General features: G+C 38.6%; 1 long non-coding RNA gene across 1 annotated transcript in view; it reads right to left on the bottom strand.

The window, feature by feature from the left end:
• Positions 1-17,566, bottom strand: part of LOC124249339 (uncharacterized) — a 179,163-nt gene extending 161,597 nt beyond the window's left edge. The window contains exon 1 of the long non-coding RNA XR_006891359.1: positions 17,288-17,566. This is a non-coding gene — a long non-coding RNA (uncharacterized LOC124249339). The remainder of the gene's footprint in view (positions 1-17,287) is intronic.
• Between the last annotated feature and the right edge of the window lie 6,555 nt (positions 17,567-24,121).

Genomic DNA, 24,121 nt, shown 5'->3' with positions numbered 1-24,121 from the left:
ATGTGTCAGGCACTATGCTATGGGCTTTAACATTGGATTAACTCATTTACATGGACAACCATCCTGTGAAGTACACATTGCTGTTCCCACTTTACAAATGAGAAACTTGAAAATTTTAATGTTTTGTCCCAGAGCACCCAGATGGAAAGTGGAGAAAGTGAGATTCGATTAATTCCAGATTAACCTGACTCTATTATCCTAATCTTCTTACCTGCATAGGATCTACCCCAGTTCTAGGCATAGAGTAAGTACTCAGAGAATGATCCCCAACCTTTAAGGTAATAGCTGTAAAACCAAGCAAAAAGTCTCCCCTCGTTTCACACTTTAGTATTGCCCCCAAGCTTCCTTGTTATTACCACTGTATTGCCTCTCTCACACTTGGCACTTGGTCCTGCTATGCCTTTGCTTCCCTTGTGCAACAGTTCTCACTTGAAAATTCCCTACCCAGCATCCTAAAGCCTTAGGATGTCTAGACCCTCCTTGAGAGCCATAGAGCTAATAACGTATACACGTGCACGTGAAAGGAAGTTCTCTTCTGTGTACCTTGTTTCTCCCACTGCATGTAGCCTAGTACTGTACTGCATTCTTATCACCATTGTCGTCCTCAGCATCATCACCTTGATCTGGTAATGGTTACATTGGTGTGTTTAATTTGTGAAAATTCACCAGTCCTGTGATTCGTGTACTTTTCTGTATCTAATAGATAGTTATATAAAAATGTTGCATAAAATAGTAAGAATAGAGGAAATATGCTCTCCTGAACAGACACTCCTATTCTCCAACTCAGCATTCACCCTTGTGTAAGACTGAAAGTATGTGTTACAGTTTTAACACTTAAAATTATAAAAGGAAACCTTTAGGAATTTATCCTAATGAACTAGGCAGAGATGCAGATGAAAGATACACAAAGAAATTTGAGGTGATATTATTTATAATACTGAAAATTGGAAATAGTGTAACTGTCCAATATGAGGGAACTGTGTCTTATTAAAATCAATCTACTTGATGGAAAATTGGGCTTTCAAATAAAATTTAAATGCAACAGAAAATGTTCATTATCCAAGGAAAAACCAAAAGCCCACCATATGATAGCAATTGGTTTAAAAATACACTCACACAGACATACATATATCTGTGTGTGTGTGTGTGTGTGTGTGTAGGTGCACTGCTATAGGGTGTAGTATTACATAGTGACAAATAAAAATGGCAAGTAATAGGATATATTGGAGTATATGAGGAAGTCATTTGGTGTAAACCTAATTCGGCCTGATCTTGTCTTTCCAAAAGGACCTGACTGAGGCTGTTGAGCATGCATTGTATACCTGCTTTAGACATTCCCTATGGCAAGAACAAAGGCCCTTGAGATAAAGGTGCAACTTCCCTCCCCCTCCCAACGTTGGCATTTCTTTAAGGATTAAGCATCTTTCCTTAGGCTAGAAACTGATTGCTGTGCTCACCTGTGACCACCCAGCTCAAGACAATAGACTTGCCTCCTGCTATGCCCTCTGAGATAGCTGTGTCCATCAAGCGCTGTGCCAACAGGGCAATCTTGTGACTATTGTGGGAGGGACATTTCAATCATGTGTAAAACATCCTGTTGGGGGTATATAACCACTCTGTATACCTCACTTCTTTGGTGCCCTTTCTTCCTTTAGGAAGAAAGGCCCCGGGCCATGGTCCTCAGTTTTAGTTTGGAATAAACTCACCCAAATTTTCATTTATAGATTGGTTATGGATTATTTTTGTCAACATAGATATAGTCACGGGAACAACAAAAAAGAAAATGCCCCAGTGTATCATCAATATTTATGTCTGGTGGGTGGAATCATTAGTAGTTTTAACTTTTCCCTTACATTATTCTGCATTTTTCAACTTGAATTTATTTCTCCAACTTCACCTTCTCTCCAGCCGCCAAGTACAATATCCTCCTCTCGTCAAATCTCTTTTCTATTCTTTGCCCTGCCTGACTACTACAGTCATAAAAAAACAATAAATGTGTGGAAATGCATAAAATAAAATCCAGGAAGAAAAATGCTTTAAGTGGTGATGAGCTTATATTTATAGGTGACTTTTGTTTAATTCTGCATATTTTTATGCACTTTCTAAATTTTCTTGTACAATCAGGGGAGAAAAAATTTTAAAAGATTAGGAAAAGGGGATATTTCCAGAATGGCAGTATAAGGGCACCCAAAAACTCTGCTCCTCCATAAAAACAATAAGAACGTTTTTTAAAAATTGCCAAAATCAACTTTTTTGGAACTCTAAAAATTAACCAAAGTCTTTCAACAATCTGAGGGGAATTTATTCAAGAAAAACAGCTAAATCTCAATGAGAACAGTGAGTTTTATGGCATTTTAACTTATCCTGTTCCCATCCTCCTTTCCTCAGGTCCAAGCTACTCTTGGATCCAGAGACCTTAGAACCATGGTAGCTATGAAAGCCAGCAGCCTAGCAACCACTGGAAGGAACAGAATGTTTTTGAAGCTCCTCAGAAAGCCCCATGCCCAGAGAATCATGACTATTTGACCTGTATACCAGTTCCTCAGAAAAGTCCTGTTCACAAGGTTTGTTGTTATTCGACCTGACTCAGAGCTCATTCCATAACAAAAGCCCTATCCTTGGGGCATTTGCTGAAAACAACCTGGTAATCATTTAACAATGCAGTGGCCTATAGCAGTGATACCAGCTGGGGCAAACAAGAAGCTGGTCAGAAAATCTGAGGATAAGATTTGCATAGGGGGCGTTAAATGTTCCAACATGTCTTGAGGATGCTCACATGTGAGGACTACGTGCATGCCTAGGAAAGATATGAAAAGGCTCTAATGCCTCAACTCTGTCTGAACTAGATGCTCTGCACCAGCAGGAAGAAAGGGCTGAGTCACAGCTGTAAACTTCCAGAGTGCTGAAGGCCTGCCTCAACACACACAACAATCTCAAAGTAAAGAATTGGAGACTTATTGATTCAGGGAATTTAAGCCAATTCCTTGTGGCATTTTGACTTGTTTCTACCCAAACCTTAGCTGATCACTAAGCTAAGTAAACAGAGGCATCAGTGACTTCACACAGTAAAGAGTACAGATTTTATAGAATTAATTCAGAACAGTTAATAAACAAAAAGCAACAGCAACAATAACAAACAGGAACAATAACAACCACCACCACCAAAAAATAAATAAAAACCCTCGGGGAGAAAGGAGTTTGATTTCTAAAACTGTTACATTATATTATTTTAAATGTCCAGTATTCACCAAACAAAATAAAATACATGCAAAGAAACAGGAAATTATGGCCCAAACACACCAAAAACAGCAGTCAATAGAAAATATCCCTAAGGAAGCCCAGATGTTGGACTTAATAGACAAAGATTTAAATAATCTATCATAAATATGTTCAAAAATTAATGGAAATGAAGGTCAGTCCAGTTCACATGCTCTGTTTCAGCGGCCTGGGATTCACAGGTTCAGATCCCAGGAGTGGACCTATACAATGCCCATCAAGCCATGCTGTAATGGCATCTCACACACAACATAGAGGAAGATTGGCACAGACGTTAGCTCTGTGACAATCTTCTTCAAGCATGAAGAGGAAGATTGGCAATGGAGGTTAGCCTAGGGCCAATCTTCCTCACAAACAAAAGAATTAATGGAAACCGCATCTGAAGACTTAAAGGAGAGTATCAGTGATTGCCAGCCAAATAGAAAATATCAATAAAGATGCAGAAATTATGGAAGAATGGGGAGAATCAAATAGAAATTCAAAACATAAAAAATACAATAACAGAAATAAAATATTTTATAGAGGGGCTTAAGCAGATTTGAACTGACATGAGAAAGAATCTACAAACTTGAGATTGGTAAATTGCAATTGACATTGAGACTGAGACATACCCAGTCTGAAGAACAGATGGAAAAAACCATGAATAAAAATGGGTACAGTCTAAGAGTTCTGTGGGACACCACAAAGCATACCAACATACACATAATGGGAACCCTAGAAGGAGAGGATAGAGAGGAAAGGACATAAAGAATACTTGAAGAAATAGTGGCTGAAAACTTCTCAAATTTGATGAGAAACATTAATCAACATATTAAAAATGTTCAACAATCTCCAACTGGGATAAATTCAAAGAGAAATACATCTACACACAGCATAGTCCTACTGTAAAAAGGCAAAGAAAGAATCTTAAAATCAGCAAGAAAAAAATGGCTTATCACTTACAAAAGATCTATAATGAGATCAATAGCTGACTTGCCATCAGACAATATGGAAGCCAAAAAGTGGTGGGACTACATATTCAAAGTGCTGAAAGAAAAAAATTCTCAAACAAGAATTCCATATCCAGCAAAACTTTCATTTGAAAATAAAGGAGAAAATAAGACATTTTCAGAAAAGCAAAAACTAAGAGAATTAATTGCTATCAGACCTCTTCTACAAGAAATCGTAAAGGGAGTCCATCAGGCTATGTGAAAGGACACTAGACAGTAACTTGGATCCACACAAAGAATTAAAAAGCATAAGCAAAGTTAAGTACATACAGAAATATAAACGACAGTATAAATGCATTTTTGTCTATAATTTTCTTTTTCTCCTACCTGCTTTAAAAGACAACTGCATAAAGTGATAATTATAAAGCTATGTTGATTGGTTTATTATACATACAGAGGTAATTTGTATGACAATAATAGCGTAAAAGAGGGTGGAGGGAATGGAACTATAGTGGAGCAAGTTTTAACGAGATTCTTCTAAGTTAAGATATTAATCATAAGCCTCAGGAAAACCTCTGAGAAAATGCCTTGAAAATATATAATCAAAGGAAAAACAAGGAAATTAAAATGGTACACTAGAAAATAACATATAAAAAACAAATAGCAAAAGAGCTTATTAGTAGTCACATTGAATGTAAATGAATTAAACTCTCCAATTGAAAGGTGAATATTGGAAGAAATAGTTAAAAAAAATGACCCAACTATATGTAGTAGACAAAGAGACACATTATAGATTAAAATGCACAAACAGGTTGAAAGTAAAGGAATGAAAAAAGCACTATGCAAACAGTAACCAAAGAGAGCTGGCATGCTATACTAATATCGGACAAAATACACTCAGTAAAAATTGCTACTAGAAACAATAATGCTAATTTTTATGATAAGGGTCAATCCAAGAGGAAGGTATAAAATTATAGATATCAATGCATCCAATGACAGAATACAATGTGAAAAATATAGTGTACAAAAACTGACAGAAATGAAGAGAGAAACAGAAAATTCAACAATAGTAGTTTAGGGCTTCAATACCCCCTTCTAGTAATGGATATTGCAACAAGACAGAAGAACAACAAGAAGTTAGAAGACTTGAATAAAACTAAAAACCAAGTAGACCTATCAGATCTCTATAGATTGCCCCCCACCTCACCATTAACAGAAGAATACATGTTTTTCTCAAGTGCACATGAAATAGTCTATAGGATACACTATAAGACAGACCATAAAACAAGTGTCAATAAATTTAGCAGGTTGAAATCACAGAAAGTATGTTTTCAGACCAAGAAGAAATGAAATTAGAAATCAATAACAGGAAGAAATTTGAGAAAATGTAGAAATTAAACAATGCTTTGCTAAATAACTAATATGTCAAAAAAGAAACCACTAAGTTAATTAGAGAATACTTTGAGATGGAATGAAAATGAAACACAACATACCAACACTTGTGGAATGCAGCTGAAGCAGTGCTTAAGGGAAATATATAGCTATTTTTAAGTGTCTATATTAAAAAAGAAAGCATCAGTAATCTAACCTTCAATGTTAAGAAACTAGGAAAGAAAGAGCAAATCAGAAGGAAGAAAATAGTAAGATTAGAATGGAAATAAATAAAATAGAGAATAGAAAAATAATAATAAAACTCAATGAAACCAAAACTCGTTCTTTGAAAAGGTCAACAAAATTGACATTTAGCCAGACTGACAAAGAAAAAAGACACTCAAATTAATAAAATCGGGAATTAAGGAGAAAACATCACTGCAAACTTTACAGAAATAAAAGGATAATAAGGGAATACTGGGAACAACTGTACGCCCTCACATGAGACAACTTAAGTGAAATGGACAAATTCTTAGAAAGATACAAACTACAGAAACTGACTCAAGAAGAAATTGAAACTCTGAATGGACTATAACAAGTAAAAGTAAATTAGTAATTTAAAAACATCCCTCCAAGAAAAAAGCCCAAGTCCAGATGGCTTTACTGGTGAAATCTATAAATGGTTTAAGGAATAATTAGTACCAGTAATTCACAAATGCTTCCAAAAGATAGAAAAGGAGGGAACACTTTCCAGCTCATTCTATGAGACCAGTATTACCCTGAAACCAGACAAAGATATCACAAGAAAAGAAAACGATGGACCAATATCCTTCAGTAATATAAAATAAAAAATACTTAGCATAATATTAGCAAACCAAATCCAGCAACAAATAGAAAGAACTACACACCATGACAAAATTGGATTTATCCCAGGAATGCAAGGTTGGTTTAGCATACAAAAATCAATGTAATACATGATGTTAATAGAATAAAAGGCAAAAATCAGATGATCACCTCAACTGACGCAGAAAGGTCATTTGAAAAAAATCCAACACCTATTTATAGTCAAAACTTTTAAGGTGCAATGAGTAGAAGAGAATTTCCTTGATCTGATAAAGGCCAACTGTGAAAAACCCACAAGCAGCATCGTAATTAATGGTGAAAGGTTGAATCCTTTATCCCTAAGATCAGGAACAAAACAATGACATCTACTCTCACCACTTCTGTCCTACAGTGCACTAGAGGTTCTATTGAGGCAATGGGAAAGAAAAAAGAGTAACAGGAATATAGATTAAAAAGGAAGAAGTAAGTTTATCTCTATTTGCAGAGGACACAATCTTGTATATAGATAATCCTAGAGAATCCCTGTAAAAGCTATTAGAATTTCAAAACAAGTTCATAAAATTTGCAGGATACCAGATAAATGTACAAAAATCAATTGCATTTCTATACACTAACAATAAAAAAAAATCTGACAAAGAAATTAAGAAATAATTCCATTTACAATACATTAAAAACAACAAAATATTAGAAATATATTTAACAGGGGCCAGCCCAGTGATGCAGGGGTTAAGTTCTCACATTCCACTTTGGTGGCCCAGGGTTCGCCAGTTCAGATCCCGGGTGTGGAGCTATGCACCACTTGTCAAGCCATGCTGTGGCAGGCATCCCACATATAACGTAGAGGAAGATGGGCATGGATATTAGCTCAGGGCCAGTCTTCCTCAGCAAAAAAGAGGAGGATTGGTGGCAGATATTAGCTCAGAGCTAATCTTCCTCAAAAAATATATTTAGCCAAAGTAGTTCAAGATTTGTATACTAAACTACAAAATATTGTTTAAATACATTAAAAAAGACACAAATAAATGGAAAGACAGCCCATGTTCATGGATCAGAGGACTTAATATTGTTAAGATGGCAATAATTCTCAAGTTGATCTACAAATGCAACACAATGCCTATTAAAACACAGCTTTTTTTGCAGAAATTAACAAATTAATTCAAGAAATTCATGTGGAAATAAAAATGAGCTAGAATAGCCAAAATGATCACCAAACAGAAAAAAAGAACAAAGTTGAAAGACTCACATTTCACAATTTCAAAACTTACTACAAAGCTACAGTAACCAAGACAGTGTATTGGCATTAAGATAGACATATAGATCAATGGAATTGACTTGAAAGTCTAGATATAAAACTTTTACACTTATAGTCAACTGATTTTTGACTAGAGTGCCATGACAATTAATGGGGAAAAAATAGTTTTTCAACAAATGATTTGGGATGACTGGGCATCCACATGCAAAAGAATTACATGGGATCTTTACCTCAAAAACTTAATTCAAAATGGATCATAGACCTAAAATTAATAGTTTAAATCATAAAACTCTTAGAAGAGAATAAAGAGATAAATCTTTATGACATTGGGTTTGGCAACGGATTCTTAGATATGATGCTAAAATAATCAGCAACAAAAGAAAAAAGTAAATTGGGCTTCATCAAAATTTAAAACATTTGTGCTTCCAAAGGCAAGGCATCAAGAAAATGAAAAGACAACATAAAACAGGAAAAAAATATTTGCAAGTCATTATTTGATAAGGAATTTGTATCCAGAATGTATAAAGAACTCTTACAACTCAACAATAAAAAGACAACTCAACAAAAATGATATGAATAGACATTTCTCCAAAGAAGATATTCATACGGCCAATAAGCACATAAAATGATGCTCAACAACATTAGTCATTAAGCAAATGCAAATTAAAACCACAATAAGATGCCATTTCATTCCTACTAGGATGACTAAAAGCAAAAAGACAGAAAATAACAAGTGTTGGCAAGGCTGTAGAGAAACTAGAACACTGATTCATTGATGGCGGGACTGTAAAATAGGTGTCATTTTGGAAAACTACTTGGCAGTTCCTCAAAATATTAAACATAGAGTACCACATGGCCCAGCAACTCCATTCCTAAGAATATACCCAAAAGAAATGAAAATATATGTCCACACACAAAAACTTGTATAAGAATGTTCTTAGCACCATTATTCATTATTGCCAAAAGGAGAAACAACACAAATGTGTATTGCCTGCTGAATGGATAAACAAAATGCCATAAATCTACACAATGAAATATTTTTCAGCAACTAAGAAGAAGTGAAGTACTAATACACGCTACAACACGGATGAACCTTGAGAACATAATGCTAAGTGAATGAAGCCAGTCACAAAAGACTACATATTGTATAATTCCACTTACATGAAATGTCTAGAATAGCCAAGTCCATAAGGACAGAAAGCGGATATGTGGTTTCCAGGGACTGGGGGCAAGGGGAGAATGGGGAGTGACTGCTAATGGGTAGTTTCTTTGGGGAGTGATGAAATGTTCTGGAATTAGATAGTGGTGATTGTTGCATAAAGCTACAAATATACTAAAAGCCACTGAATTGCACCCTTAAAAAGGGTGAATTTTATGATATGTAAATATCTCATTAAAGCTGTATTGAAAAATATATTGAGAAATATATAACAGGCAAAAATGTCCACACTTTACTCTCCCCCGTCCAGCTCCCCTGCATTCCCCTCAGTTCCCTCCCACCCTTCCTCCTCTCAGTCTGTGCCTTCCTTCTTCTCTCTCTGACCATCTCCCCTCCTCCTCACTCACTCACTGTCCTGGAATTCGTGGGCTCGCTCAGCCTGTGTTTAGAAGACCTTGTGCTGAACCCTCTTGCTTTGCATATGAGGACTTCGAACCACCTGGAGAAGTGACCAACCCACAGAGTTAAGGAGTGATAGGGCTGGGGGATCTACAGTGAGCAGTGTTTTCTTTATGGGCCCTTGGGGCTTTCTATTCCCTGTGAAGAGAAAGGGCCTCTACTATAGGACCTCAAACCCTGGGGATTCCCCTCCTTCCCTGGGACTTCCTAACCCACAAGTTAACTTCGGAAACTTTCAACCTAGACTTCTTCTTCCTGGGCTCTCTCTTCCTCTCTCCCTAAACCCTTACAACATTCTCCTCTTCCCAAACTTCTCCTCTACTCCTCACCCTAGCCACCTTTCTCCTTCCTGTAACTCTGGCAGCTTTCCTCAAAACCCCCTCTCTCCCTCATTTACCCCCAACATCTCTTCCAAGTTTGCTGCTGCATCCCCGGGTCCACCCTCCCAAATCTGGCCATAGAGCAAGAAGATATAGGTTGTTTGAGCCATGTGATAATCTCCCAAGGAATTGAAGTCCATCACCAAATTTCCCTACAAGGTGTGCAATGGATCACAGTAGCAAGTAACTCTTTAATAAGACGCATCGTTGGCTCTTGAAAACTGAAGCATCTTCATTCCCTGCATACGACTCATCTTCCTCTGAACACCCACAAGCTGACAGGGGTAGAATCTAAGAAAGGAAGAAGGAAGGACAAGCTTTCACTTCTCTGAGGGGTGGATAAGTCTTCCTCAGAGCTTAAAATTTTCTTAAATATGAGAAATTAACTGATACATACACCGTGAAAGTGACTATTTTGTATCATTACAGGCCACACACACAAATACTCTCCAATGACTGGTATTACTGTAATTTCTTTCCAGTGGCTGACCTTTCCTCCTACAATTATGAAGATTTCCTAAGAACTGATCAGATTGATTGAGTTAGACAGTTCTAACTCAATTCTTCTCCACCTTCCCTGAGAAGTAGGAGTGGGGGTGTCTCTACACCTCATACTCTCGCTCTCTAGGGAGCCCTGGGAGTAAACCCACATGGCTCAATCAGGCTCAGGGATGGAAAGAACAGACAAATTGGCTTCATACCAACAACAGAAGGGGCTTCAATGGCTCTCCTTCTCCCACCGCTCCAGGGCTGGCAGCAGGGCTGGCTTTATAGGGATGGGGCTTGCATAGTTGCAGAGGCCCATAAGATTGGTTTAATACTCTGATGTCACTGTCTTGAAATTCTTAATGATTTTTGAACTAGAGGCCCTGCATTTTCATTTTGCACTGAGCCCTACAAATTATGTAGCTTGTCCTGGCTGGCAGTCATCCATGGGAAGAGGGGACCTATGCTAAGTCAGCTTTGGTCCTCTTTTCCCTCCCCTCCTGTTTTGCAACAGGTTTCCCTGGTCTTTTGCTCCTGACATGGGGGATAGAAAGAGAGAATGTGAGGAAAAGTTGAGAAGGATATATTTTCCCGTGTACAGAAGTAATCAGTTCAGGGCCGATATTCTGTCGTTTCCTGGGAATGATGAAGGTTTTATAGATTTTCTTTTTAAGAAAAGAAAGGGTCAATCATGTAAGATAAAGAAATAAAGAAAAAAGAAGTAAAGAATAAAGTCTTTCTGTGTGTATATTAAAGAATACTGTGTGCCAGACACCGCATCAAGAACTTTATGTAAATCATCCTGTTTATCCCTCCGAACAAACTATAAGGTAAATGCTAGTACTAGTCCCACTTACAGATGGAGAAAACAACACTTAGAAAGATTAAATAACTTACCCCGGATCACAGAGCAAGAAAGGGGCACAAGTGAACTGACCCCAGATCCAATCAAACTGCAAAATGCATGTGTTCCATCACTAGGCTATGCAGCCTGGGCTGGGGGTTGGTTTGCACGTAATTTTGATGGGAAACGATTATTGAGGGCTAAGTGCCAAGCATTTTTCATCTATGCACTCACTTAATCCTTGCAATACTCTGTGAGATATTTTATTACCTCCATTATATAGATGAAGAAACTGAAGCACAGACAGGGTAAGTAAATTGTCCAAGGTCACACTGCTAGTAAGTGGTGGAACTGGTTTTTTAAATCACACTATCTGGCTCTAGATTCTGCACTTTTAACCATTTCCTTATTCTGCTTCAATGTGGGAAAAATTACCTAATAGAATATAATCTAAGATTTCCTCTGAACATAAAGAAGTGTGGAAAAACTACCAACTTCTTTCTTTAAAAATCCTAAATTGACTAGGGAATATAATATTCTGATATGAGAATGCTCGATGCATTTCATAGTGCCCGCCACTCAGGAATTGGCAATCAGCATACCTCCCCACAGCAGTCACCATGTTGTTCTCTCTCACTTTCCCCTCCAAAGCCTCCATCATTCCATGAAGATATGTCATTTTTCCTTCTCCCTCCATCTTCAAAATTCTCTTAGTAGTAATCCTTGACTTTTCTCATGTAAGAGACACAAGGAAATAGGCATTCGGCCTACACATGTTAACGGCCTTCTCTTCCCTTACACCCACCAAGCCACACTGTCCTTCCTCTGACCTGTGGCCTACTCAGCTAGACCAGGACCGGCTCACTCAGAAGTAGAGCCATGGCCTGGGAGGGACAGTGGTCAACAGGAGAATTTCCAAATGAATAAGATGACCTTCAGGTCCTCTTGTGTTTTCTCAGCTCACTGTCTCTACCCAGCCTTTTCTTCAGTGAGCACCTTTTTTCAAAAGAAAACAGTCCTGTTTTCTCTCCCCGGAGTGGCCGCAGTGTAGGAAACCACACACTGACCTATATGTAGAGACAACCCTGACGCATGTGGTTGAGAAATACACCGGCTGAGCAGGGTTTGGGGCACTAATCTTAGCAGTATCACTGGATTATTTCACTGGTTTTTCGTGCAAGTTCTCGAGATAGGAGGGGTTTTTCCCTGATGGGGTGTGGACGAAAAAGAAGAATGAAGAAGGGGAATTACTTGTGACATTCACCGTCCCACTCTACCAGATGACTTGGTAAAATAATTTCAAAGGACACTGCTCAATAATATTAACAGTTCTGATCCCCAGAATGGGCTGAATTGCTATAATGTAGTATTCAAAGACAAAGTTGGATTACTTTTCCTCCAAAACAACCAGAGGATGCCTGTAGACGGTTCTCGATAGATTTCTGAATTAGTACTGATTTGTATTTGTCTCTATTAATTTCACGGATGTGCATTTTCTCCCTACTTCCCCAGCCAGACTGTAAGTTCCTTCAAGGAAGGAACTGTTTCATAATCCTGTTGCATACTTCATTAGACATTTCACAGTTCTGAGCATATTACAGGAAGCCGCAATCGAGGATCTCCCAGAAGAATCTGGGAGAAATATATTCCATCAAGAGACAGTGGCAACGTCCTTTCTTGGAGCAATTGGGGTAATCAAAACTTTTTTAGATTCCCAGGGGCATAAGCTATTAGTTTGTTCAGCCATCTTGAGATGGAACAACGCTTGTGTTTGAGGCTTACTCTAAGAAAAGGAAATCAGACGTTAGGTTCTTCAAATCAGACATTTAATTGTGCAAGAATTATAAGTAAATAAATAAACTGAGCTACATGTACCCTTTGGCAGGGAAACATCACCCAGAGAACTTGGGATTTGGCAGAGTTCTGCCCTCTTGAAGAGTACTCTACATCCTCGAGGCCCAAATGAATTTAAGAGTAGTAAACACTAACTCTCACATCCTACCTCTTTTTTAATAATAAACTCTTACATTTGCACACAATTTTATATTTTTCAAAGTCTTTTGATACCCGTTATAAAGATTGAGCTCACGTTGATCCAAGGGGCTCGAGCAAGGAAACATACACCCAGAGAAATTAATTGACTTGCCAAATGTCAGAAAGTTCAGGGAAGCTAGGATAAAAAACCCAGAGGGCTTCCAGTACAGTATCATTCCTCCATGGTCATGCACTTCATTGACAGTCATTCTTTGATGCAATCTGTTGACAATAATAGCTTGTGTATGAATTTCAACATACAGTTTACGAAGTACATGCTTTAGACTTTGCACATACCCCAGTCTCATTGTGTTAGCTCATTCTGGTTTTATTAAGCTCCCCAGATGCCAATGCATCTTCTTTCTTTTCCTCAGCCTTATTCTTGACTGTGGTTCATAACAACTTCTAGTTTATCATCTCCATCTTAGTCTGAATTTTTTTCTTGATTTGTGTTTCAGCAGGTTCCTTGCTTTTATACTGAATTTATTTTTCACTTGTTTAGACCAATCCAAGTGTGTGTGTGTGGGAGAGGGGTGTATGTGTGCACTTTGACTACCATCTAGGGTTTGTTTACTTGGTTTTTGGCTTATTTATAATTTCTCTTCTTACAAAAATGTGGATGTTTTTGTTTTCAGGTAGTATCAACACATTTTTGTGTTGGCTTTTCATCCCCCAAGGAGTTATTTTTTTAATGATTCTATCTTAGCTTGAGTTATCCAAAAGCAGAAGCAGTTGGGTATGGGTAGTTTATTTGGGAAGTGAACCCAGAGAAAGTGAGTAAAACGAGACAAGAAAAGGAGAAAAGCCAATAAAGGATATGTCAACAGGTGGGTCATCAGTGTGGGCTGCTGGGGCTGATCTCTCCTGAGAACTTTTTGAGAAAACATGAAATGTGCCTCAGCATCACATCCCTTTCCCTAGATACACACACACACACACACACACACACACACACACACACACGCATACACTTCGAGGTAGCATCTGCTTGCTTTGAAGGTTGATCTCAGAGAAGAGGAACAAGGCCAAAGCCAAGAATCCAGATTGGGGCTCATATTTGTTGGAGAAGAAGGTCTAAACGAGTTAATAAGTATAAAGAAAACTTGGCCAAAGCTAGAACAAATCCAGTTCTTCCCTCAAAGCCTAAGAGTCTCACATGGTGATAGAAATAGTCAACGCTGTTTTATGACCCAGGAAGAGAAATCTGCCCATTCTCAGACTCAATCTTCAAACGGGGACAGAAAACACAGTCAAGATCAAAGAATTATTAAGAACTACTTAAAACCAACCCAAGAGTTGAAAACAAACTCATAGTGGAAGAAATTTAAAAATGAACTCAGCAAAATCATCTTTAAGATGTTCAACTTTAAGGAAAATAGCTTGTCTTGTCCCAATTTGGGCAAAGTTTTCTTGATACCTATTAGCTGGTGCTGGAGCTTCTGTCTGACTAATACAGCACCATCTGGGTTTCTGACCTTGATCTTTTTCCTGACATCTGAGACCCTAAGGGATGATAGGGAGCGGTAAATTTAGTTATTCCCAGTACCTTTTGCAGATAAATTATAATCTTGGGAAACAATTGCCTTGTTAGGTTTCTCAGTAGTAAAGTTTTATCCCACAGCACCTATAGATCCTTACATGAAGCCCCTTTCTGCTATTAGAGAGCCTATTGTTTCTAATAAGGTGACTGGCTGAGAATCTTGACGTTTTCTTTTCTAGAACCTATGGAGGTTTCCATTTGAAGACTGACATTTATTTGTGCCCCGTGGAGCTCTAATTTTACTACAATATCTCATTGCCACAGTAATATAAATGTCAGTACTTGGGGGCAAAGGTGTCTGACAAAAAGCATCAAAATGAAAGAAAAATGCTGCCAAGAAGACAGAAAACTTTCCCTCCTAGAATTAACCAGAAAATGGTAACAAAGAAAGTAACCAGATGCTAGCAAGTGATTACATCCATAGGTAGTATTACACATAAAAGAACCTGGCCCAGTGATGTAATCTAAGGCATTTCGGGAAAATATGCTAAGTGTGAGCTCTGTCTTAGAGGACCCTAGATAAGCGATCACATGTTTGTTTCAGTTTCTAAATCTGATTGATTAAGACCTGAGCAGCAATCTATTGGGTAAGGTATTTTTCACAAACACCTTATGTAATCCTCATGAGAACTTTGAGGAATGAGCATTATTACCTTGATTTTACAGATGATAAAATGAAGCTCCAAAAAGTTAAATGACTCACCTAAGATCACACAGCCAGTAAGGAGCAAATCCAGGGCTTCCTCTGGGGTCTTGAGATCCAAATTGAATTCCCTTCTCTCTGTGCTAGGACTAGTTTCTACACACAAGGGCAAAATTCGTTTGCATCCAGAAAGATTTAAGCAGACTTTTGTCCAAGTTGTCACTGAATAATTTTAAATCCAGATATAAGAAAAGGAAGAAAAAGAGTAGAAAAGGGAGAAAAATGGCAGAATGGATTTTTTTTAAGTTTGAGAACAGTAATGGTTTCTAAGCAGTTGAATTAAAGATAATAAGCAACTTTCTTAAAACAAACTTTCTTCACAATAGTGCTAGGTACTTCATTGTCTTTATCTGTCTTATTTATTCAAATTTCAGATCTTTTCATTTCTAACCCATTGCACCAATCACAAAGTAACTGGCATCAATTCTTAAATGGAAAAGTATTTATACAACATGAAATTCAGATCACCATATACTTGTAGAAGTGTACTGAATTTATCTAGAATTAAGTAATTCTTCCTACTCTCTGATGGGTACCTGTGGAAGGAAAATAAACTCTCTGAAGCCTTCTTTGATAGCTGTCAAGTAACGAAACTTGGCTGAGAATCATTTCTTGTATAATTGTCCCTAAGTTCTTCCATTTCTTTAATGACTTCAACATGAAAAAGAAGTTTTATTCTGGTTATTTTTAATGATAGAAAGCATCACTGAATAGTGACAATTCAGTAGATGTGGTGCTTAATAGATGGAAAGTAAAAAAATTGCAGAGGAGACACCAGATTCTGAAAAATCCAACTCAAGGTATACTATAAAACTAAATTCTCTTTACTGCATCATTGCATCTTCCAAGGCTGTTATGCCAGAATCACATCTTTTCTTCAATTCCTCTACTCCTAAAGACTATAGTCACTGCTCAGTCATTTCACTTCCAAAATAATTTCCCATTAGAAATCACAAAAGAACCAGAGAATCTAAGAATTTTAGAGTCAGAAGGGCCCTCTGAGTTATATCTGCTTCCACGATGCCTGGAAAGATAACAGTGAAAGCTATTTGTTACCACATGTATAAAGTTGGGATTTGAATTTCCTTCTTTTAAATACAGTGTGATTCAGGGATGGCAAATTACGGTGAACCTAGACTCCCTCTGACTACCCACACACCCAAATTCAGCACATTAGAAAGGAATGGAATAAAGGGACAAGAAGGGAGCAGATCCATAATCTCCTTACGTGTGATGAGTTACTACAAAGAACTGAATGGGGAGTGGATGTGTGTGTGTGCCATGCAGAGAAATACCTCTTGTAAGATGGCCATTTATAGGGGCCAGCTGAGTGGTTAAGTTTATGCATTCTGCTTCAGCGGCCCAGGGTCTCACCGGTTTGGATCCTGGATGAGCGCCTGGCACCACTCATCAAGCCGTGTTGAGGCAGCGTCCCACACAGCAGAACTAGAAGAACCTACAACTAGAATGTACAGCTATGTACTGCAGGGCTTTGGAGAGAAGAAGGAAAAAACAACAACAAAGGATGACTGGCAACAGATGTTAGCTCAGGGCCAATCTTAAAAAAAAAAAAAAAGAAAAGAAAGCAAAGATGGCCATTAAGAGACACTATCACCTTAAGTAATATTTTAAGTTGCTTATGGCTCAGCTCCCCCTTCCTATAGCATGTTGTTTCTATATTGAGCCAGTTAATGAAAAAAAGTAACTTGTTGACACATGTTAAATGTGTGGTAATAAAGAAATGAGAAGAAAATAGTTTGCATAGTCCAAGTCAACTCTCATATTTCAAAAGGAAAACAAAGAATATAAATTTCAATACCTCACCCAAATCTTCTGATCTTAGCTTCTCAAATAAAAGTATATAGCCCTCATGTACATTCCTTCCTCTCAAAGACTATTCTGGAATACTTCACTTTGATTAGGCCTGCTCTCACCACGAAATGCTCACAGAATACACCTGCTGGGTATGCAACGTCCACATCAGATAAATGAGAATGTTTGTGAAGCTCACCATTTTGAAGGAGTTCGTCACCATTTGATCTGTTATTCCTGAAGCCAGATGCCCCTGTGTAGTCCTCAGCTGGATTCCTCCCTCTGCGGCCCTTAACACAAAGAAAAGTCTCTCTATTCCTTCTCAGCACCACCACTGACATCTTGTTTCTCTGTCTTCACTCTTTGCCTTCTTTTTGGCTTCCTCCACTCCCCAAAGCAGCCATTACCCTCTTCTGTCTGCCAGTGTGATGAGGCATGAAACCAAATTGACACATTACATTCCAACAGAGTCCATACTGATTGCCTGGTAACAAAATAAAAAACAAAATATAAACAATGCAGTCATGTTCCATTCTAGAGAACTTAGGTCATTTGTTGAATTCATGCAGGCTATGAGTTATCCTTTTCCAAATGTCTTCAGAGACTTCACTCCAAAATGTTAGAAAAAAAACAAATAAGCAGGGCTGGCCTTGCATGAAAGCAGTGGACCCCTCAGTGTGACTTGGGGCCCTAAAGGTGATGCTGGAGATTGGGGGAGGATAGCAGGGATCTGAACGAGGGAAGAATCACAGAGCTCCCAGAAACTTCAGAAGTCACATGACCCACCTACTTAATTTTTACAGTTGAAAAAGTAGAGTGCGTAGACTAAGAGATTGCTCAAGATCACTTTGCTGTTTAGAAGCTGCCAAGAGTTAATCCTCCAATGTAACAATGTTTTGGTTTGTTTCTTTGTTCTAATTGCATTGCTTCTTCAAAAAAGGAGACATACTGTTCATACCACACCAACTGTTTACCATAAACCATATAACCAGACTCCTGGTTTTTTTCACCCTAATAACTAGACTTTGCTTTTCACCCACTCCATGGCTGATCATCTTTTCTTATATCCAGGATACAGGTGACCTGCTAATCTTCTCATTTTACCTAGTCGGTTTAGTGGTTTGGGGAAGTAACTTCTGGCCCCTCACAGGGCTCTGACCCTGGCCCTGTATTCATTCACTCTATGCTTAGTCTTTCAGCTCAACACATGATGCCCCAAACTGCTCCCATTCTCCATCTTCAATTTCTTATCTCCCTTCACTCCATTGGGCCCAAAAATGAGTTAGATGTAGCCCTGCTTCCCTCCTCGCCCTCCCCCTCTCGAAGCTTGCAGAAAACCCCACAGGGTGGATAATATACTTGAAGGGATTCTGGACTAACGGCCCATATGGATCCCTTGAAATTGCACTAGGTACAACTCCCTGAGTACAGGCTTCTCCTAACAAGGACCTCCACCCAGCAGCCCAAAGATAAGCAGCATACCAACAACTCTGATCCCAGAACAAATGCCACAGAGGCCCACAGAAATCTGAGTTGCCACATCCTCAACAATTAATATTCTCTCAAAAATGCAATGTATCCCAAACTCTGACTGACTCTAGAAGAACCCAAGTGCTTTCACCTATTGCTGTCTCTCCAGAAAGCAGCTGGGGCCAGTAGTCTTCACCATATTTCAGCCCACCATACCTCACATTCCTGGTATCCTCTCTTATCTCCTACCCCTCTGTGATTTAATCTCTTCTATATCTTCTTCATTATCACTGCTCTGTGCTTCCTCTCCTTTGTGCCTTCCCTAACAATGCTTTCCACAGAATCTCTCCTCACTTTCAGTCACACTCTAGGCAAGTCCACAACTGTGTCACTCTGAATTGCTTTAAATTTAAAAGATTAAATTCAGAGACCGGCCCCATGATCGAGTGGTTAAGTTCGTGCTCTCCACTTCAGCCGCTCAGGGTTTCACCAGTTCGGATCCTGGGCGGGGACCTGGCACCGCTCATCAACCCATGCTGAGGTGGCATCCCACATAGCACAACTAAAAGGACCCACAACTAGAATATATAACTATGTACTTGGGGCTTTGGGGAGTAGAAGAAAAAGGAAAAAAGATTGGTAATAGATGGTAGCTCAGGGCCAATCTTTAAAAGATTAAATTCAGTCATTGCACTCTCTGAACACCTTTTACTCTTCCATTTCTCTCGCTCAGCCACCCTCCCTATGTCTGCTTTTTATCTTATCCAGATGCACCAGTCCAATGACTCTCTCAGCTTTCTTCCAGTCAGCCCTTTCAGTCTCACTTCCTTCCCTATCTGATGCTCTACTCTAAATATTAAAAAATGCAACACACAATTCCTTGGCAAGCCTCATCCATTCATATTGGGTGAGATTATACCAAACAGTTTGTCTCCAACCCAGATTCTTCTCTTAAACTCTAGGTCGATGCATTAAACTAACTGGCCTTTTCTTGCTGAGCACTTCATAGACACCAAAAATTCAACATCTCCATAATTAAACCAATTATTTTCCCAATAGACTTGTTCTCTTGAAATAGAGTGAGGTTCTGTCATGCATCTGAGAGAGAATGACCTTCATGTATACAATGACAACCGCCTGTTTAATAACCTAAACAGAAAATCCAAATTATGAAGTATGTTTCATAGCCGCCTTCCACTACTGCTGACCCTTCAAGAAACCACAGACTCAGATGTCTAGACAGTTATCAGCAATAACTCTTAAGTAAGGCTGCTTTCAGACAATAGTGATGGAATTAATCAAAATGGTTGTAACTCTAAAAGCTACCCCTTGTCATCCATACATTGCCTGATTAACCAGATTTTGGGGTTTTCCATTGTGAATCCTGGTAGACTTGCTCTATTATATGACCTGATAAACTTCCTTCACCTCTTTAGTCTGGCATCTCAGACACAGCTTGCCTATAATCTTTGCCACAGGAATACATTCTGCTCCATCATCCAGCCCAAACCACACATTCCTTATAAGTTAGTTTTCTATGTCTGGTGACCCACCTAAGAAACCAATGTTCTCAAGTTTATTAATTACCTAATCTTTACTCATTCACTGCCTGAGTCCTTCACTAGAATATAAGCTCCATAAAGACAGTGACATCTTTATTTACCATATTTCTATCTTCAGTGCCTGGAACATTAGTTGGTGCATAGTAAGTGCCCAAAAAATAAATATTTGTTGAGTACACAAAAAAAGTGATGGCTCTCAGGCTTCTAGTTGGCAACAGATGGTTGGAGAAGAAGTGAATAAAAGAATGTTGCTTTGGACTTCTAATAGCTTAAAATTAAGAAAGATGATAGATAAGAAAAATACTGGGGAGGGGAAAAAGTCAAAGTACAAATATGCATATTAAGCAAATAAGTACACCAAATACATAAGTATAAATAAGAGATTTGGTGGCAAAAAAAAATTAGGAACATAGGGAACATGAAAAGAACTAAGTAGTTAATAAGGAAAAAGATTTGCTAAAAAAAAAATGTAGAGAAGAAGGTCAGGAACTAGAACAGTATCTAGGTAATTAAGAAATATAAAAGTTTGCATCCTTGAGGGGCTGGCCCCGTGGCCGAGTGGTTAAGTTCGCGCGCTCTGCTGCAGGCGGCCCAGTGTTTCGTTGGTTCGAATCCTGGGCACGGACATGGCACTGCTCATCAGACCACGCTGAGGCAGCGTCCCACATGCCACAACTAGAAGGACCCACAACGAAGAATACACAACTATGTACCGGGGGGCTTTGGGGAGAAAAAGGAAAAAATAAAATCTTTAAAAAAAAAAAAGTTTGCATCTTTGATAACAAAGCTCTTCTCGCTTGTGTATTGACTCTATTACAATGGTAATGATAACAGCTATCATTTTTTGAGCATTATGTGTCTTATACTCTGATAAATGCTTTACACACAGAACTACAAAGACAACACATTTTGGGACAATCAGGCAAAGAAAGCTGGGATGAAATCAACTGAGCTGGGCATGGATAACGAAAACTGAATGGAGAGAAAACAGATCTGGAGAATTCTCAATGGAAGATTTACCACTGAAAGTGTATGAAACTGAATTGTGTAACTACACTCCAGCACTAGGATTCTTCAAACTATAATAAAGTAGTTCATTGAATTCTCAATTGTGGACTAACTGTGATGCTGCCTATGAGCTACTAATCATTCGGCAATGTTTATAGCACCCCATTTTGTGAAAGGTAATGGGGAGACAGAAATGTATAAGACAAGTCTCTGCCCCAGATGCAGAGACCTGAAGGAAATTAAGTGATTAAGGGCACAAGACAACGATGCCTACATAGGAGTCCAAAGTAGAAATGACTCCCTGACCATAGTAGCAATAATGGTAACATTTGGAAAGGACTTTTACATGAACAAGATCAAACATGAGCTTTTTCAGAGAGGGGAATCTGGGGGAGAACACCTTTTGTTTCAGCGCCAAAGACAAACTCTGAGCACATGTTGTTGTCGGAGGAACTGAGGTTATCATGGGCTGGCTTTGTCAATCTCTCATCCTACATCTACAATTGCATCCCCTCCTTTCCTTTCCTCCAGTCTCTAGGAAAAGAGAGAACTTTCTCCTGATCTCAGTTTCTCCCATCTCCTTGTAGACATGGTTCCACTGATTGTTCATCTCCTCTTGCTACTATCCCTCAACCTCCCTACTATCTATAAACTTAACCATGTCCTTCCCATCCAAAACACATTTACTTGACCTTACACATCATCCATCCAAGATACTGCCCTACCTTTTATCTTCTCTTTGAGGTCAAACTTATAAAAGGAGCAGATTATCCCTACTGTTTCAATTCTGTCCCTTCGGGCCCCACCACTCTACAGAAATCACTCCAGCAAAGTCAACAAAGCCCTTTAATTGTCAAATGCAAAGCAATATTTTTAACACTTATCTAATTGGCTATGCTCTCGCGTTGTTTCTCAAAGAGTTTTCCTCAGGATTCCAGTTCTGTGTGCTATTATTAACAGTAGTTACGGAAGAAGAAAGGGGAGAGATTCATGGTCAAATAAACTTTGGAAATTTGACTTTAGAAATTAAGGTTTATGGGTTTCCTTACAGCAAGACTTCTCAGAGACATTAATATGCTAATTTTTTGTGATTTCGCAAGAGAAGTATGTAGATTTCAGCATTTCTCACACTTAGTTGATCACAGAATCTTTTTCCGATTACTATTTCATGGGAAGATTATTCCTTGGAACAGTCTATGAGAAACAGTTCTCCTGACACAGGCGGCCATTCCTTTCAATATTTGTACCTCCTTTGATTCCATGATACCTCACTTCTTGCTCTCCTCCTAGATCCTACCACTTCTCAGTCAAACTTTGCTTTCTCTACGCAACCTTTAAACACTGGTATTTTCCTTGTTTCTATATTAGCTCTTTCCTATGCATGTGCTTTTTGGATGATCTCATTTGCCATCCTGATTTTGTTACTTGCTATGAACTGATGATCTCCAGATCTATGTGTTTGACCAAGATCTCTCTACTGCATTCCAGGCCACGTATCTAAAGGGCTTCTTAACTTTCCCATTTGAATATATTCCAAGTATCTCTAAGAAAATAGGTCCCCAAACCCTGATCCTTTTCCTTTGTCTCTTATCATGTTGATGGGTACCAATATCCATTCAATCATGTAAGCTAGAAATCATCCAATACTTTTCCCTGACTTGCCCTTCACATATTATGTCACCAAATTCTAGAGATATCTAAACTATCTAAATCCTATAAACACCTAAACTATCCAAGTTTCTTCATTTATTGAGGAAATATTTACTGAATACTTACTACAGACCAGGTATCAGTCTAAGTGCTTTAGATATAACATGAAACAAAATAGATAAGATCCCTTTTACCATGGGATTTATATTTTGGTAAGGAGAACATAAACCATATACATGTGTTATAGGCTGAATGTGTCCCCCCAAAATTCATATATTGTAAGTCCTAACCCCCAATACCTCAGAATGTGACTGTACTTGGAGGTAGGGTGTTTAAAGAGATAATAAGTTAAAATGAGGTCATTAGTTTGGGTCCTAATTCAATATAACTGGTGTCCTAACAAGAAGGGGAGATTAGGACACAGACATGCACAGAAGGAAGATCATATGAAGACCCATGGAGAAGATGGCCACCTGCAAGTCCAGGACAGAGGCCTCATAAGAAACCAACCCTACTGACACCTCGATCTTGGAGTTCTAGCCTCCAGAATTGTGAGAGAATAAATTTCTATTGTTGAAGCCATCCAATCTCTAGTATTTTGTTTTGGCAGCCTTGCAAACTAATATCGTGTAAACAAATTAAAGAAAATTTTAGAGGGTGAAAAATGCTATGAAGGAAATAAAACTGAGAGATGTGACAGCAAGGATAAATGCTCGGAGGCAGGGACCAACCTAGCACATTCTAGGGAAGGAAGAAAAACCAGAGAAGGGAAAGATGACAGGAGATGAGGTCAGAGAGATGAGCAGGGCCAGATCCCAAAATGCTTTATCCTTTGCCCATTTTTCTACTTGAGGCTTTCATCTTTTTTGCATTGTCTTTAGGATGGTTTGAATGTTAATGATATTAATCGTCCAGGTGTTATGGCAGTCAAACTCAGCCATCTTTTCCTCTATGGATTCTGAATTTAGTGCTGTGCTTAACTGATCCTCTTTGTTATCCTAAGATTATAGGAATATCCATAATGCTGGAGACCAGGACAGGTTAATTCACTGTCTCAAACTCTTCTCTGAGTTGTAACCATTGAGTAAATCCACAATGAGCAAATTGGGGAGCAAATATTTACTAATGAAGGCCCAATAACTCCCTTAGTACAGACTCCCTTGCTAAAATACTCAGCTTGGACCTGAAGCTAAAATGGGGCTTTCGTAAGTCCAGAGCTTGGGAGAATCAAGTCTGTCAAGAGGACCACATGAATTTTTACCCAGCTGCTCCATAGGCCCAGTAACAGTAGGACAGAGAAGCCAAGAAAGCCCAGGAGAGTGAGGGTGCCTCTGGGCCTGCTT

Source organism: Equus quagga, chromosome 13, assembly GCF_021613505.1.
Source record: "Equus quagga isolate Etosha38 chromosome 13, UCLA_HA_Equagga_1.0, whole genome shotgun sequence".
Taxonomy (NCBI): Eukaryota; Metazoa; Chordata; class Mammalia; order Perissodactyla; family Equidae; genus Equus; species Equus quagga.
The sequence above is the reverse complement of the archived record's forward strand: the minus strand, read 5'-3'. Positions and strand labels throughout refer to the sequence as shown.